Here is a 14,461-nt window from a genome sequence, read left to right on the forward strand (position 1 = left end):
ATAAATAGTACCTTACTATTGTAGCTTTGTTTATTTATACATACATACGACAATAGTGACGTCAGAGCTGATGACGTCAAATATTACTGAAAAAGTAAAAAAATAACGGAGCGTACTTGCTCTCCATCGAAAAATACTCGACCGTTTGTTCTTTAACATAATAATTCATAAATATCAAAATCGTGCATCAATTTTTTTGAGGATTACTTTCCTCCTCCGGCGTGCAAGGGAACAAAAAACTTTTATGCAATGCCCAAGAGGCTGGCTATACGGTTGAGTGACGGCTATGACGTATCACTGTGATTTTTTACCGATACAATGTGAACATATTTTTGCTTTTATATCGATATATCAATTTCCTTTATGCTGTTTGACATGTTTGGGAAACTATTATAGACACCTGTTTCGCGTAGGGATACTTAGGCATAAGAAAAGCGCACAATCGACTTGTATTTTTCCACTCTTACATAATTGACTTATGATAAATTCAAGTTTTCTAATAGTGAAAGATGCTTCTCATGAATTTATTGTTTTTTATTTCCCATGAACGTAGCATTAATAACATACTATTATGTTTTTTTTTATCATTACAACGATACTTATAATTTTATTTATACGCTACTAACAAGATAAAACCAAAATAGTAAGTGACGAAGATTGCAAATAAAAATAGTTTTTACCGAATTTCAAAAATTCCTAAACAATACGTCACGTAGGCGACGCTTACAATACGACTAGATCCCTAATAAATATCATCCGAAAACTGATATAAGTAACAATATTCTGGGATTGAATGAAACGTCACATCTCATAGTTTCGGTTCTTTATCACTGGGGCTGAAGTTATAAATCGTGCGATGACCCTCCTGTACTGAGAAGCATTGCGATATGGGTCAGTTGGGGATGGACAATAAAACTTCAATCGCCAATATTTGTTAAAGTCTGTTAGTTATATTTTATTTTAGCATCGGTAACATGTTTTCATCCGGAATATAACGAGAAACTTCAACTTAAAAACCCACTGTATTATAACAATATAGCGGATGTATTTTATGAGGAATGCGGATTTGGAGCGAATGTTTTCCTATTTATTTCAACATAAAAACTATATTATCAAGATAAGGTGTTTCGAGTACTAAAATATTTTCATTCTAACAATGTTCACAAAAATATAGAACATTAATATTGTTTAGGTGTGCAAAAGCAAAGTAATAAAGAAAAGAGATTGATGGATGTAGCTAATCCGATAGAATGCATTGATAAATAAAAGATTAATTCACTGCTAATAAAATGTTTCTGAGCTCTCTTTTATCTGTCGGTACACAATCAAGGGATAAACAAGAGAGGAAGGTAAACAATAAATCCTCCAACATAAAAATTGCAACAACTTTGTTCATAATGCCTATAGAGGCATCATCAAAAGTTGGTTCGATTCGCACCCTCGCGCCCATTCGTGCACAGATTACCAATAAATCCAATACGGGATAATTGGCCGGCTTAATTCTGTTCTATCTTTCTACTTAGTTCAGTCGTCAGAATGTGCCAGCTAAGGCCCCTTGGGAGAGTCCAGTCGAGAGCACAAACACCGGTCTCGCGCTACACAAGAAACACGCTTTTTTGTCAATAAATAGAATAGATTTTCATTTGACTGTCGTGAAACAAAGCAGAAACAATGGAAAATGAAGAAAATAGCACGGTTAATGAGCCATTTTTAGTGCGTCGAGATAAACATGAGTAGTTTAGTGCACGTAGTCTGTGTTGTGTTTGAGATTTCGATGTTGGATTGAGTGACGTATGATAGACGTATGTGTCCTTTTCGTATGTCGTCTAATGGATCAGAATTATGGAGTCAAGGGGTGGCAGCAATTTGATATTCGCATCGCTCAACGGCCCTTGGGACCGATGTGACGTGATTCAATACCGATACTCTCTATAGGTTTGACAGTTTTATAAATACTAAAGATATTGATGCTATATCAAACGATTTTATTTTGCAGAATTATAACAACTAATCTTTCTGAGAAACAGTCTGTGCTCAGTTTAATTTATTTCTTAATTAAAATAATTGGCTATTTTAGTTTATTGAACTATCATTCTAGTACTGGACTTTGATGACGTTATTGTATCTTCTACTGTACTCTGACATTAGTTAAAACTTGAAGAATACTTTTAATTCAGAATCTCGAGTGTTTTTCAACTATATTTCACGAATATAGTTGAAAAACACACTTGTGCAGAAAATACCGAATTCTACAATTAAGAAATAGAACAAAAGAAGCAGTTTTATTCCACACAGTGTGGATTAACTGTTCACCATTATCCACCATATTTAAATACATAGCTGAGGTATCCAATAACAATGATCTGTTGAAATTAAAACGTCACTCAAAGCGGAAAAATCCCGTTCCGAAAAATTAACCAAGAAAATTCCAACAAATAATTAATCTGGAATAATCATACAAAACGATGCGAATGGGATGCTCGGCCATTATTGCCATTCATTTCAAATCAGCCGTGCGGAGGGGAGGCCGGGGAGGAACGGGCCTCGCTCGACCTGAATAAGCATACATTTTCCAATCAGGGCACGTATCATTTAACTCGCTATTAAATTCGACTTCTTCCCTTCGAATTATTATCGTGTCCATAAGATTAGAAGCCCCCGGGAAGGTAACATATACTTATTAACGAACGGATACATTTGAAAGGGAAATAAGTTCAAAAACTCTTTGTGTGGTCAAACTGGGAAGATTCAAAAGGCGAGAATGAAAATTTTAGCATTTCCTTATTCAGGCGGAGAAGTTCATTTTAATATACGCCGTCATAACATTCGTGTTACCTTTTACAGTAATTACAAGGTAGGTGAGCGTCTGCCACAGGGTGAATTAGAAAATTAAACGTTATGAAAGAAGTCTTGGCTTTTTCTTACATCCCTATGATTTGAGTAACTTTTTGCATTGAAATCGTGTTGCTGAAAACCAGCAGACGCCGTGTTTCAAACAAATATTTTACACGCTCCCTTCGCTAATGTATTTTCTTTCGTTATCTTTAAGAAATTTTAGCATGAAGGTACTGGCTTTGTGTATAAAAATAAATATATAGAGGTCTTATATAGGCAGATTTGTAAGAATTGAAACCAAAAGAATTAATATGGTAGACGTTATAAAACTGCATACGTTTATAGGTAGGTGCTAAGTGCTGGTCGATTTTATGATTTAGGAATCGGTATTATATTATGAGTTCGTATGAATTGGTACCATTGTCCGGCCTGTTTTGAAACTACATCCTAACCATGCGTTTCATTGCTTTGATTGGTAAATAGGCTGTCCTACTGTTAGAACCGAGGGAAATAGATAGAATAGTAAGTAGTACTTATACGTGTGGGTATATACAAGCATCCTACTTGTGTCCCTAGTCACTGTATGTTCTTATTTGAATAATTTATCATTTGCAATTGATATTTTAAAGATGGTAGGTATAAAGAGGGTGTGATTTTGTAGGAGCATCTCTCTATAAATTTCGCACGGTCGCAATCTATTATCTATATCTCAATTTCTAAATTCTGACTTTGTGTAGGTAAATCTATCAAATACTGCCATTTTTTTTTCTCTTATTATAGTTATCTGGAAGAGATTATTCCAAGCTATAAACCCGCTTTTAATACAGTCGTGCGATATATTTTGGTGTAGCTTAAAACGTATCGAAATTCATTTAAGGATACGGCAGAACTTTTGACCTAAGTGGTAAAAAGATTTAGTCGAAATCTCTATTCTCAATTTCGATTTAATGTTTAAACCGGCAACCTTTTAACACCACGCATGTTGTGAGTTTGGCTGCTTCTCTGTACTACTCTATACTAATGATAGTAAAAAAAGCTATCCATGGATGACACGCGTCAACGTCATGTCCCTGACACCTGAGACAGTGCCACCTGATCCCGACCTCCCCCACTTATTAAATTAATAACTTTGAACACCGTCATTATACGTCTAATTGGAGGGGTGACGAGCTTCACTTTTAACACGTTACTTAAGCGTTTAACTTCAGTTTTATGAAGTGTGTAATTAATATTTTCTTCCATGCGTCGGTGGGTCATTCGTATTATGAGGGATCCGTTTTTATCTGCATATATTTTTTTGACGTTCATTGTTGACATTTTCGAACACCCGTAAACAAATCAAATTAATGACGTATAATTTTTTGGGAAATTAGGTCTAGTAGGTGTGGCGTTGGGCCGCGCTGCTTTCATTGATATACCTATGTATATATTGTCACACAGACATAATTAATTTAATTAAATGCATTAGTCGGTGACTATAGATCGATTTATTATTAAGTCATGGTAGCTATCACATACTAAATCTTTTTATACTGATAAAAATGGGAAGAAATTGACCACCTTGAATATAGTCAAACGGCAGCGCCGTATTATCAACATTTGCCAGCTAATATGTATTTGATAATAGTTACGAGTCACGTAGGAAATAAGTTGAGAATAATATGACTGTGATGGCAGGGGTCAACGACCTGTATCTTCTGATCAATAGACTTCTATTATGTTAGAGCACTTAACCTTTATCACGGTAAACACTTAACACCACGTGGGTTGTGAGTTCGTTCACCTGATTTTGCAATAAATAAAAAGTAGGTTTTCGCTGCGACTTCTTTCGTGTTAACGCAGGACAAATTTCTTTACCTATGTCCTTTTTTTGTACCGCTGACAACTTTTTTATACATAATTTCAAGATTTTAAGGTTGAATTGTTATTTTGTTTATTTTATTGCTTAGATGGTTGGATGAGCTCACAGCCTACCTAGTGTTGAGTGGTTACTGGAGCTCATAGACATCTACAACGTAAATGCCGCCCCCCGCCTTGCGATATGAGTTTTAAGGTCTCAGTGTAGTTACAACGGCTGCCCCACCCTTCAAACCGAAACGCATTGCTACTTCACGGCAGAAATAGGCAGGGTGGTGGTACCTACCCGTGTGGACTCAACAGGTCCTACCACCAGTAACTACGTAAATTATGATTTTGCGAGTTTGATTTTTGTTACACGATGTTAGGACATAAAAGCATAACAAACAAAGAAGGAAATTAACTTTCAAGTTTATAATATTAGTATAGATACCTGAATGACAATGTGAACAGTAAAGCATATCAAGAAAGAAAGAAAAAAAACATTTATAACGGTACGTTTAATGTTATTTACAAACATATCATTTCGCTGCCTTCGCACCGCTGGCGGCTAAATTTTACTTAGAAATTCAAGATATATAATTAAGAATTTCCAAGGCAACAATAATTTAGGGAACTCCTAATGAATGATATCAGGTTCCAAGTAATTAACCCCACAGGCGCATAGCTGTTTTTGTTATTAGAATTATTCAAAATTTCTTTTCACCCTTTCTGAAACACAGACATTACTCTCTTGTTCGTCTTGATTGACAGATAAATATGGCAACGATCAAAATCAGCAGGGCAACGGTTATATCTTAGATTAAAAAATAAATTTTAAATATCAAAAAACTGTTTTTTTTTTTCGAAATTCAGTTTGACATGAAGTTTATAATAATTGGTTGTGATGAAGTGTATTATTAAGGGTCTACTTTACGTTTTTTGCAGCGTCTGTTTTCTCAATAATGGATAAAGAATTTTAAGTTCGTATCCAGTTTTTAAAATTATTATTGTGAACATTTCACAAATATTATTGACCGTGAATTTATCTTATCTTGTTCCCAAAAAAAAGTGTAAATAAATAAATAAACTAATTAATAATTCATTATATTTAAATTATACCCGACCTAACGTTAACACAGTATAAGCGATGTTACCACATATGTGTTTGTTTTGCTTTTCATTACCAGATAGTATGAGTAGATAAATCGAACGCCGGCGTGATGGTAAGTGGTTACCGTCGCTCTATAACAGTAGAGTCAGTGCTACGTCTAACCAGATGCTTGCCACTAAAGAGGCCATAAACTTTTTTCGCAACACATTTAAATAAGGACCTCTTTCAATTTAAACTATTTCAATGCGCTAAATATAATGCCTTCATTCTTTAAACCTCGTTTGTTTTTATTTTTTATTTTATTTTTATTGCCCTTGTAGACAGATGAGCATACGGCCCACCTGATGGTGAGTGGTTACCGTCGCCCATGGACTTCAGCAATGCCAGGGGCAGAGCCAAGCCGCTGCCTACCGCTTAATACTCTCCAAATCTAGTTGAAGTCTCATTGTACATAGAAAACGTTTTGATGCTAAATTTAGAAGAAAAATAAACTTTATGATAACGTAAGTAGGCGTAAAGCGTATAATACGAAGACCTTGACGGGTGGTGTATGTTTCGTTAGCCGTCGAACAAGTAGTTACTGAGGCCATACAATAGCGAGCGTGATACAAATATACACATAATTTTAATACAGGAGCGAAGCATTAAAAGTCAGGGATCAAATGCCTTTAATACTGTATGCGAATACCGTGGAGAGGTCAGTGAATTATAATTTTTTTTTTAGTGTTGTACCTATTTTGCATCCTTTTCTTTTTTCATTCGTCGCATTATTCAATAGATCTGGAGATTTTAAGATTTGATTCGAATCGGAAATTATGATTAATGTCATTCATTAATCTACAAAAAAAAACAGATTTTATGCATAATTGATCATCGTGTTATAAATTAATGAAATGTTGATGTGTGTATAAAGGGTGACTGAAGAACTAATATGTGGAAAATTATTCTATGGATTTTTGTAATCTCAATTTTAATTTTCACGTACTAATGTGAGGGTGCGACTCTTCAGCTTTTCATGTGTAAAGCTTGAAGGCATTTAAACTGGCGAGGGGCACGCGACCCGGCGCGACTTCCGCCCCCGGCTTACATACTACACACTTACCTGCCGCACTAATCTTTACTCATATTTACTAATTACACTTGTTCTTTAATTATTTTTTTTTTTGTTGGAAAAAATAATAATAATATAATCTACATATCTTTAAGCGTACATACCTATAAATATGTATATCAGTTTCTGATTTCCATACAGTACAGAGACAATCCTGGTTTTTGCCCACATTAATGTGACTGATTTGTCATCGACTATTTATTTACGCGATATGCTAAACATACAACACAACTCACGAACAGATAGTGAACATTGGATAATTAATTCAAAATGACTACAAAAGTAACATTAAAAAAAATACATAATAAATTTAATATGTTATCTTGTGTTACCATGAAGTGTAAATAAATAAAGAAATAAAGAAAATATTAATAATTCATTGAATTTAAATTCTACATGGCCTAAAACAATACGAACGATATTCCCTTGTTTTACTGATTTTATACTCGACATGCAATGTATTGTAAATAAAATTCAGTCACGGGGTGTATGTACCCAAGTTCGTTTAATATTGCGGGTGATGAACCTAACTAAATAATAATTAATATTCATTTTATATAATATGATGAATTATATAATATATTATAATGGCATGAATTTAGCTTTCTATTCAGTAATATAATATACAATCTACCGAGTGAGGCTTTCGCTCCCGACTGATTTATTTTGTTACTTCTTTTGTATTATTGTATAGAGAAAATGATAGAGTATAGAGAAAAAAATGAAAAAGGGTATTATTATAATACACATAATAATTAAAATAATACGATAAAAAATACTGGTTTGCGTTAGATAATGAAACTCAATTGAGTTCGATAAAATACATCTCCGTGATGTTAATTTTCTAAAAACTGTATATGTGACATTAAATGTTTCCTGAATGCGCACTTCGCCGACTCGTCGCCGACGTTATATTATTCAGTATAAATCCGCACACATATTATTCGTTCATCAATAGGGTTTGATCCATCACCCTTTTAATTTAGACTTTGACGAGGGGTCATTAAACAATAAAGTGTTGATTAAAAGCCCCCATGCGCGGGCGGGATGCGAATAACTAAATAGACTGCGTTTCCTGCGCTGGTGCCATTATTTTATCACCGATGATTGGCATGAGCCCTCGAGTCGAGGACTCGTCTACATGTGCTGGTTACGGAGGTCAGTTTCGTAGAGTTTGAAGCAGCGCATCCTGATTATATGTTAAATTTATGTTTTTTTAACGTTTAAGCATATATTTTTAGTTCAAATACCAATCCGTCTATCTATCTTCTATATATCGATGCTTGAAAGGCAAACGTGACTAAGAGACAATGCGTAAACTTTACAGTAGACAAATTTAAAGTTGAAATTAATTTAAAATATACATGAGATATACCTTAAAAAAATTCTATTTTAACGAACCTAGCTGTAGGATTGAAATGATTTTATTAGACCTAGAAATATTTTTTGCGCATCGAATATGGTTATTGCCTATCATTTATGTACAAAGCAGTTATTGTCGCTTAGTCACGTTTGCCTTTCAAGCGTCGATATATAAAAATGAATTGCTGTTCGTTAGTCTCGCTAAAACTCGAGAACGGCTAGACCGATTTGGCTAATTTTGGCCTTGAATTATTTGTGGAAGTCCAGAGAAGGTTTTAAAGGTAGATAAATATGAAAATGCTCGGAATTAAATAAAAATAACAATTTTGTTTTTCCTTTGATGGGTCCCCCGTCGGACGGATTCCTTTTAAGTTTATTTTATACAAAAGTTTAGGTCTTTTATTTATCGATTAAGGCACTGCGAAGTCTGTCGGGTCAGCTAGTGATCTTATAAAAATAAAACGAACGTGTTACTTAACATTGTCAATACTAAACTAAATTACTGAATTTCTGATTCAAGAAGTAGTACTATTCAATAATAATTTGTAGCACAAGTCCGAGGAGTTTGATTTGAAATCTGCTCAGATTAATACAGATTGCAATCACACTTATCAACCCCATACCGCAGTTATACATAAACGTATCTACAAATTGCTATAGACTAGGAGATAATTACTCGAGATAGACGTAATGCCTTCAAACGGGGAGCAATGAACACAGAACTCATTACTGTGAGGATTTCTCTTTCATTCGCACTGTTATCCCTCAAAACATTGTTCGGGTTTGCATGTACAGCTTGATGGACTGGTCCCGGGCTCGGTGACACGTCATACCTTATTATGTGAAATGTATTCGGCGTGGAACGATAAGCGGTAAACCATTTATGGAAATTGTATACCAATCGTTAAAAAGAGAATCGTCCTGTTAACAGATTTTAAATCATTGCCGTCAGCGGCCACCATTGTAACGTCAGGTTAGTTCGAAGCGGTCGTTCCGGTCGAACAAAATGATCTTCGGCGGATCGGAGCGCGAATTCCACACCTCGGGATCAATAGATCTCATTCAAATAATAATAAGGCGTTATAGATCAAGAGGTGACGCGGTCGCGCGGCGAGATGCCGAGGCTTTTGCTCCATTTCTCGCGTATGTGCATAGAAATATATATTTATATCACGTTTCGCAGCCCGCCGTATTCGTCAGTTGTGATCGCCAAACTCGATAAGACCTCGATTTATATAATTCACTCGATCAACGGTGGTCGCTTCTGTTCACAATACACATACATATATCTGGGAAGACGAGGCACGTACGTTACGTTAAAAAATATTATTTTTAAATTAAATAAACAAAGATCGATCCCGTAAACCATTAAAAGCATATTTAATAAAATTTAAGAGCATATAATCTCGTTTAACGACCAAAGATTTTAAAACAAATAGTAAAAATTCTTTCCAAAGGCCACGAATAGCAATTCAAGTACATTCGATTTATCCGCTTTGTTCGTACTTATTCAATGTTTTCTGTATTTATTTTTCACAGAGTAGAAGAGATTTTAAATTTATAACGCGGCCGTGTCACGTCCTGGGTTTAATTAGGTGTGGATCGGGAGTCAGGTATGCGCTCACGCATCCTATTATATTCACCTACATGCATTCGCAATAATTAATAGGTATTCTTAAGATAATTTCGCTTAATTAAGAATTCCTTTTTAACTAGCTTTCAAAACGAGTTTTTATATAATGCATTGACCGAGATTATTGCAAGGTTTATGAGATATACATTTTAGATAAGGTTATATGGCATTTAAAATTTAGGCATTTCCAGTTCCGTTGGAACACAAGACGAGTTCCAAATTCAACTAAAACAGAAGTCAACTTGTTCTATCGACAGATTCCAATGCTTTTATTAAAAAAAAAAAATGTAGAACGAAATTATCTCACATAAACATGTTGAAAAGATTGTTTGTTACTTATAAAATATTTTCTCAAAACCGTTCCACATTAAAGCTGATTTAATACAACAAGATAAAGCTCGTACATTATGAAAGGTTAATAAAACATGGCGTCGCGAGCCGCTGAATATTTCCAACATTAATTGGAATATAGCGATAAGTTCGGTAGAGGTGGTTCTTCATCATTAAGATAATATGTAAATAGCTTAGGGAGAGCATGCATAAATACTTGGGCAGACATCGACGATCGGAATTGATTGATCCAAGACTGATAACTTTAACTAGTAATTAATGTTTAGAGTTGATATTTCCACCAATCCTGTATGCCTCCATCCCACGGCTGTGAGGAAACTACATAAATAGATAGTAAATTTTGTATTCTACATGAGAATACGTAATAATGTATAAATCTTGATCAACTATGGATCCGTATCACGTCGTAATGTGGCTTACCCTGCGCCTGCGCAAATTTACATCTCTCTTTACCGCTAACTAGGGGATACCGCGATCCATTGTACGGAAATGCTGGTCCAGCACGAAACAATCCTCGCTTTACTAGTAGTAAGGCCTAATACTCGCATAGAAATGCTACCGAACTCCAGTTCGGCATGAGAACGCGGTTTATGTACCAATTGTACTACTGCTTTGTACATTCGTGTCGAATAACATAGTATTGTTGGTACCTCTCTATTGTTTTATTGTATCGTCAAAAACAGAGGTATCTCTGTTAAACGCTAAAAAGGATTTTGTAGGCAGCGACTAGGCTCTGCCCCTGGCATTGCTGAAGTCCATGGGCGACGGTAACCACTCACCATCAGGTGGGCCGTATGCTCGTCTGCCTACAAGGGCAATAAAAAAAGAAGAAGCTTAAAACATTTTTTGTCTGGTAAACACTTTTCTATACTAATATTATAAAGAGGAAAGATTTGTTTGTTTGTTTGTTTCGAATAGGCTCTGAAATTACTGGACCGATTTGAAAAATTATTTTTCCATTAGAAGCTGACATTGTCCCTGATGAACATAGGCTACTTTTTTTTAATTTTTTTTATTTCTTTTTTTTGGTTTCATGTGTGTTTTAATGTTTCCGAAGCGAAGCGAGGGCGGGTCGCTAGTTTGTTAATAACATTGACTGACTCATTGGTGCAGTAGTTAACGACTCTGACTATTGTGCCGAGGGTCGTGGGTTCGATTCTCACATCGGGCAAACGCTGAGTGAGATGAATAGGTTTGTTTGCTCTTTGACTGGGCGTTTATAATCTATTTATGTATAAATTTAAACATATAAAAGCATGTTTATCGGTCTATGGTACCCATAAAACAGGGAATCCTAAATTGGGGTCGGATGACCATGCGTGATTTATTGCCAGTTATTATCATTATTATTATTAAATTGATTCTATTCATTGCGAAAATTGATGATGCGGAACTGACTAAATTATTCACAAGATAAAGTTCTCATTTTCGTTGTCAATTAATTTTGTTAGAATTCAAACTAATACGAGATATATTCAAGAGAATTTAATTCTTAAAACGAATCGCCTTTTAATTTGAGAATAAAAATTCAACGCTTAATCACGCGTGATTGTAGCGTCTGCAGAATACGAAGAGGGTTCGCGATTAGTACATGTGGAACGAATGTCGCTCTCCTGACAAAAACAGACGGTAAAATTTGTCATTTGAAAGCGCGCAATGTAAATTCTATTATTACGGCCTTTTATTTTTCAATTACGAGAGCTCCCGATCTCGGCGCCGCGCCGCCGCCTCGGGGATAGCTCCAAAGACCCTTGAGATGTTCATTTTTATAATCGTTTTTTTCGTAAAAAAAATCCATTTATCTCATAACTTCGTTATCTTATATAAAGAAAATTTGAGTTATTATTATGGTGTGTGTCTGATTGTTGATCAATTTTTATTTGATTTGTTTGGTAAACGAGTTCGGGATCTCATTTAGTTTTAAGTGGTTACTGGAGCCCGTAGACATCATAACGGCATGCCAGCCTGGGACATGAGGTAGGAGTCTTAATTTTTATTGTATTAATCAAACTGGATCGCGTGGTTACTCCGCGGCCAAAATAGGAGGCTCTTATCTGTGCAAGCTTATAATTCGCTCAGTTATCTCAGTAAATATAATATATTTAAATATTTCCCGAACACTGGTGGTAGGATCTCTTGTGAGGCGGCACGGGTAGGTTTTTTTTTCTACCTATGCTGATAGCCTTGAGAGGCTATTTCAGCTTCGTCCTAACATGTAGATGAGTTCCGGGGCTCAAACTGGAGTGTTGCTAACACTGACCCTAGCAGTGCTACGCAGAATCTACTACCGGATCGGAAACGCGACCCACTGAGAAGATCCGGTAAGAATATCAGTGAGCAACGGGTAGGTACCACCGCCCTGCCTATTTCTGCCGTGAAGCAGTAATGCGTTTCGGATTGAAGGGTGGGACAGCCGTTGCATTGTAAAAACTGAGATTTAGAACTCATGTATCAAGATAGGTGACGGCATTTACGTTCTAATGTCTATGGACTCCGGGAACCACTTGTGGGCTGTGAGCTCGTCCATCCATATATGCAATAAAAAATAATAAAATCATCAGGTTAATTAGTACCTTATTAAAACGTATGTTATTACATGTTAACGATATAAACTTAACGAGTATTAAAACTATGGCGTCGTGATTGAGCGCCCTTGTTCGAACCTCGGCTATTAATCATGCAAGTTATAACAAGCTGTGTTTTAAATTTGTTCCCGAGCACTCTATTAAGTCAACACTAGGGAGTCGGGTCACGCGATTCGCTGTTGTTATGATAAACGATTCTATACGAAGCGGTATTTATTACTTTTGGAAAGGATCAAATTATTCGTGTACTGAATACATTGGTATTGTTTTTGGTGCTAGATTTAAGGTCTACGTGTAGATCGTCATCCAGCTTATGACATTGAAGTCTCAAGTGTATTGTAAAGAAATTGGCCCACCATTTCAGTAACTGGTACTGGTGGTAGGACCTCTTGTGAGTCCGTACGGGTAGGTACCACGGCCCTGCCTATTTGGCCGTGAAGCAGTAATGCGTTTCGGTTTGAAGGGCGGGGCAGCCGTTGTAACTATACTGAGACCTTAGAACTTATATCTCAAGGTGGGTGGCGCATTTACGTCGCAGATGTCTATGGGCTCCAGTAACCACTTAGCACCAGGTGGGCTGTGAGCTCATCTACCCATATAAGTAATAAAAAAAGAAGTAAATGTATGCTTTGCGGTAGAAATAGCGGAGTGTTGGTAGCCCGTGCAAACTCACTAATACATACGCAAATTAATGACGTAAGGTTAAGTTTTAATTACAATAAGTTTCTCATTCATTCCACTGATGCTAATTTTCAAGATGACTCCAAAAATAATAATTAGAATGTATTTTTGTTGATAAAAATCAGTTAAAGATAATAATTTATTTTTACATTTTAGTTTAATATTTAATCTATTCACTTTACAATTTACATATTTTCAATTAGGTTTATAGTTTTTTTTACGGGAACGCAAGTACTGTATTAGTACTATATATACAGATACAGCAATTAATTTTCATTTTCATTTGGAAAGTAAGGAAAGCTGAATTCATTAAGTAAAATATTATAATCTTTAAGCTTTAATTGATATTAATGATTAGGATGTCCGTTGTACTTGTTTTTATCCTTCTAACGGGAGATACTCAAATAACTACAAAAGTTTCTTGATGATTGACATGATTTAAAACGCTGTTGGTTTCTTATGAGCCCATATGGATAGCATTTGGCCAAGAACAGGGAAAGGTGGTAAAGGATGGAGGACGCTTTGACCCAAGAAGAGGCCACATGACAAAGAAAAAAGAAGAAATAACTAGTTTATAATTTGATATATATATTTGCTTTGTTAAGTTTTTTTTTATTGCTTAGATGGGAGGACGAGCTCACAGCCCACTTGGTGTCAAGTGGTTACTGGAGCCCATAGACATCTACAACGTAAATGCGCCACCCACCCTGAGATATAAGTTCTAAAGTCCCAGTATAGTCTCAACGGCTGCCCTGCCCTTCAAACCGAAACGAATTACTGCTTCACGGCCGAAATAGACAGGGTGGTGGTGGAAATAAAGCTACAATAATAATAGATAGACATTGCGATGGATGGGACAGCCGTTATTAAATATAATGCACACTTTTCATCTTTGCTTTCCGTGACTGACGCGGATGACGGTCTTCATGTCACCATGTCTATCCCATAAACTA

The 14,461-nt window shown here is 35.7% G+C and overlaps 1 non-coding gene across 1 annotated transcript; it reads right to left on the reverse strand.

The window, feature by feature from the left end:
* Positions 1-10,240: 10,240 nt before the first annotated feature.
* On the reverse strand, positions 10,241-10,372 carry Mir3285 (microRNA mir-3285). Its single transcript, NR_107570.1, has one exon. It is a non-coding gene; the product is annotated as a microRNA mir-3285 (primary transcript).
* Positions 10,373-14,461: the final 4,089 nt, after the last annotated feature.

The sequence above is a fragment of the Bombyx mori genome, chromosome 4, assembly GCF_030269925.1.
Source record: "Bombyx mori chromosome 4, ASM3026992v2".
Lineage (NCBI taxonomy): Eukaryota > Metazoa > Arthropoda > Insecta > Lepidoptera > Bombycidae > Bombyx > Bombyx mori.